The sequence below is a fragment of the Cherax quadricarinatus genome, chromosome 62 (genome assembly GCF_038502225.1).
Source record: "Cherax quadricarinatus isolate ZL_2023a chromosome 62, ASM3850222v1, whole genome shotgun sequence".
In the NCBI taxonomy this organism is placed as follows: Eukaryota; Metazoa; Arthropoda; class Malacostraca; order Decapoda; family Parastacidae; genus Cherax; species Cherax quadricarinatus.
The window spans coordinates 11,782,387-11,787,384 of NC_091353.1; the positions used below are offsets into that span (position 1 = coordinate 11,782,387).

The 4,998-nt window shown below is 37.5% G+C and overlaps 1 long non-coding RNA gene across 1 annotated transcript; it reads left to right on the plus strand.

Moving 5' to 3' along the window:
• The first annotated feature begins 896 nt into the window (after positions 1-896).
• Positions 897-4,642, plus strand: LOC128706442 (uncharacterized). The gene is made up of 3 exons (XR_011393727.1): positions 897-1,033; positions 1,952-2,005; positions 4,322-4,642. It is a non-coding gene; the product is annotated as an uncharacterized lncRNA (long non-coding RNA).
• The last annotated feature ends 356 nt before the right edge of the window (positions 4,643-4,998 follow it).

The window sequence follows — 4,998 nt, forward strand, 5'->3', positions numbered from 1 at the left end:
TCAGAATGAATTCGACGGCCTATTTTGGTGTCATCGGCAAACTTGCCGATGTCGCTCTTTATGCCCTCATCTATGTCGTTTATGTAGATTATGAACAAGGGGCCCAACACTGACCCCTGTGGAACACCGCTCGTGACGCTTCCCCACTCTGATTTCTCCCCATTTATGCAAACTCTCTGCTGCCTATTTGTCAACCATGCCTCTATCCAGGAAAAAATTTCTCCTCCTATTCCATGTGCTTTAATTTTCCTCAATAGTCTCTGATGTGGGACCCTGTCAAAAGCCTTACTGAAGTCCATATACACAATATCATATTCATTACCATGATCTACCTCCTCAAATACCTTAGTGAAAAAAGTTAATAAATTCGTAAGGCAGAAACGCCCCTTTGTAAAACCATGCTGAGATTCGTTGATTAATTTATGCTTTTCAAGGTGGCTACGAACTGCCTCGGCAATTATTGATTCCATAAATTTTCCCACTATGGCTTATTGGTCTTTAGTTCGAAGCTAAGGACCTGTCACCTGCTTTAAAAATAGGTATCACATTTGCCATTTTCCACTTATCTGGCACCATGCCAGTCTGTAGTGATATATTGAAAAGATTAGCCAAAGGTTTGCTAAGCTCCTCTTTACATTCCTTTAGAACCCTTGCATACAGTTCATCAGGGCCTGGGGATTTGTTAGGTTTTAATTTATCTATTTGCCTAAGGACCATGTCACTTGTGACCCTAATAGTGCACAGTTTATTATCGTCCTGTTCTACATAATTTATCATTACTGGAATATCGCTGGTATCCTCCTGTGTAAAAACTGAGAGGAAGTATGTGTTAAAAATTCTACACATTTCCTTATCACTGTCAGTGAGCTGACCCGACATGTAAAGTACATTGTTTTTGAATGACATAAAAAAAAATATATATATTTTTAAATATAATTTGTAAGCCAAGACATTTTGTGAGGTGTCAGCGGCCCTTATAACCCCAAACAAGACACCAACAATGGATGATTATCCTCAAAATTTGGACCCTGAGGTGATTATATTTATCTGATGGGAGTGTTTTATGGCGTCTAGGTGACTCTTGGTTCATGGCTGGTAACAAGAGGACACCAGCGGGGTCCCAGGGCAGCCCCTCAGGTGTGAGGTTGTGTGATTGTTGGTTTCACTCGTGCCGGGGATCGAACCCTGATCCCTGGGTGTGTGAAGTGAGGCAGCAAGTACGTTTATTTAGGTACAAGGGCATATAAATACACGTACATAGATTATTATACATAGCAGCATATGTGTAGAGAACCCAGGATAATGCAAAAAGTTAGAGCGACTTATTTCCATTGGGGAAGTAAACTGAACACTGATGACATTAGCTGTCGAAAAAAATACGTAGATGCCGTATAATGTGATTCCCGGCAAGGGTGGAAACATTGGACGCGTTTTCTTACACCTGTTGCCCTGTTCACCTAGCAAGTAGGTACCTGGGTATAAGTCGCATGGGTCGCATCCTGGGGGACAAGATTGACGACTACAGTGGAAATAAGTCAGACAGTCCTCGATGATACACTGACTTTCTTGGGTTATCCTGGGTAGCTAACCCTCCGGGGTTAAAAATCCAAACAAAATCTTATCTTGTACTAACACCCAGGTACCTACTTACTTGCTAGGTGAACACTGACAGCAGATGTAAGGCCTGATCACAGACCGGGCTGCGGGGGTGTTGACCCCCGAAAACTTCTCCAGGTATACTCCAGGTAACACATACAATATTTCCACCTGGCTGGAGATCGAACCACAGACACTCAGTGTGTGAGACGAGAGTATTGCCTATCAGACCCCTTTCGGTGTACTGCTTCCCCCTAACTAAAATCAATAAATACGTGATATTGTAATATTGTATATATATATATATTTAGGTGGCAGCACCAATGCTTAAGATTTTTTATCCCTTTTTTTACAGGAGAAAATACTGAGAGTTCTGGATTATGAACTGAAGAGCTTGAAGAAGGGTAGAGTAAGTATGAAAAAAAATTTATATTGCTCGGTATAAATTACCTATATCATTACAAAGCAATGTTTGTGTTTCTTCATGTTATGTGCATTTAGGAAAATGTATAGACTTAGGGAACAGTTATTTTCCTTTATGTATTCATGAATGAAGAAAATGAATTCTTGATATAAAAGACTGGAAACAAAACACAGTCCGCTGTGTCGTATGATTTAGAAATAATGGACAAAGTCTGTTGGTTACAGAATTGTCTGTTATTATTGTCATGAGGAAACAATCTCTGCTCAGTCCATCACAGTTACCATTACTACCCACATTAAAGAGAGGCTCAGCTTGTAATAATAATAATAATAATAATAATAATAATAATAATAGTAATAATAATTGTGCTTGTATACTAAAACACTAGATGTATTTAGCATTCCTGTACAGTATTTGCTTATATGTTGTACAGAGTTTATGTGAATTGAAAAAAAATGTATTTTGCTTTGCTAAAACTGAAGCACAATGAACTAGGAAAACTGTAAATCAGAATTACAGATGCTCGCATAACTTTGCAGTGCTTTGCTAATTGTGTTACTGAGTCTCTCTGCAGTAATATTTAAATTAAAAAAATTCTTACCAGTCATGGACCTGTATCAGGTCACACCTTACTTGTCTTAGACATGTAGCAGGTCACATCATGGATGATGTCTTCATTTTATTTGTACCTTAATAACATAATTTCTGTCCTTGCTTCCCTGTAATCACCAGCATTTTATGATCCATACGGGTTTGATGCATTTAATGAGTGGCACACGATAACAATATCCTTTAATGATTGAAAATTATCATAAGTGGCTAATGGTAAACTCGTTATAATGGACTTGAAATGATGGCCAAACTCCGCTGAAGAAATTGTGTTTTTAGATCATTTATTTTCATGTTTATTATTGTATATCTGTAAGTTGTGTATACAGTACCATATTAGGCCCATGAAATCATAATGTCATGATTGCCAATAAACGAAAGCATGGCAAGGGATTGAATCCAAGGCAAGTGAGTTTTAAATAACAAAAAAAGGCACAATACGTACATAGAAAAGAGGAACTTATGACGATGTTTCGGTCTGGCTTGGACTGACTTTGTAAATGGTCCAAGTCGGATCAAAACATCGTCGTAAGCTCCTCTCTTCTATGTGTGGGTTGTAATAAAGTTGGTAGAATTACCGACAATATGTATAGTAAAAGGACACAAGTGCAACTAATGTGACATTTTATTGTGGCAATGTTTCGCTCTCCAGGAGCTTTGTCAAGCTTGTCAAGGCACTTGCGTCTGCCTTGAATCTTCACTAATGGCTGTTTCTAATACAATTAAACAAAACAAAGGCAGCTTCACCATCTCTGAAGTCTTAGCAAGAATCCTCCTGCAAACAGTAAACCCTGCCATCACATAGTCTCTCCTGTTAATACTACACAAGCACATTACAGAAAATGAACATTGAAACAGGCCTTCTCTATCCAGCCTCCAATAGAAATATTTGTCTAACCAATTTTTATGTTTCCCAAGTAATAGCTTTTATATCCTTTACTCATGTGCAAGTTAATTGTTCTAACATATTGTATTACTACTACTACTACTAGTATTGCACCTCACTCTGAGCCTATATATACCCTCTGTGTCCATGTATTGTTTGTAACGGCTTGACAAAGCTCCTGGAGAGCGAAACGTTGCCACAATAAAATGTCACATTAGTTGCACTTGTGTCCTTTTACTTTACATGTGTGGGTTATTTGTGTACAAGTGAGTTTTACTATTCACTTGCTGTGGATTCAATCCCCACTCATTCTGGTTTGTTTACTATATTAGGTATACAGTAGAGCATTAAAGTGCCTTTATTTTTTTAACATTTTGATTTAAAGGACACTTGGACAATCCCCCCATTAGTCCATTACATCTCGATTGCTGGCACACTCAGCTCACACACAGAGGTCTGGGGATTGATCCCTAGTACAGCTGGAAAACATTAAGACATGTTTCCAGTGTTCACCCATCAGTAAAATAGGTACCTGGGTGTTAGTCGACTGGTGTGAGTCGAATCCTGGGACAAAACAAACCCAATTTGCCCAAAATGCTCTGCATAACAAGTGGCTTTCTATATAGTAGTATGTCATTGATGCCAGCTATGGTCTGTATACCTTGTATATGTACTTGTAGAAATAAAGATATTATTATTATTATTTTTATTATCATCATCATATTACTGTTCTTTCATGCTGGTTATTATGCATAAACATATACAATATGTACATATAGTTTACACTCCATGATTTTGCTTTTCAGAAAATATATCTACAGCAGCCAAACAGTAACGTCTTTTTCTGCTGCAAGAAGGCAGATGTTCTGAGTCATTTGCAGAGAGAACGAGAAATGCTGATGGAGAGACAAAAACATAAGAAGTCAAAGTGAAAGTAAACATTGTCGCCATTAATGATCTTGTGTTCTTTTCTTTATATTTGTTTTCAAATACAGTACCAGAAAAAAGTAGTATGTAACATATGTAAAGGAAAGTAAATTTCTTTGTTTTAGTATATTACCAATATTATTATTATATGATTTCTATTCTAAGTAAAGAGTCTGATATCATGAAGACTTTCTGCATAAGTTATTCGAATAATTATCCTTGATAGATCGTAGAGTAGATAGTTCCACTGATCCATACCTGGAGTATACCTGGAGAGAGTTACTTTTTCTGTTTTTTTTTTTTTTTTATGAATATGAAGCACTAAATCTGTTTTAGTCATTCAGCACATGAATAATGAAGCCTCTTCCATTCCCTAATAGTGAGATATACGCTCTACTCTCGCAGTCAGGCTCTACCATTTTTCTTGTATCTAGGTTCATTTATTGAATACATGCCCTGTCTAGTACATCCTTCATGCAGTCTTACTGTCGATGCTGGGTCACCTTATACAGCTGTTTAGGTCTAAACTCTGCTCATTGGAAGGGAAGGGAAATGT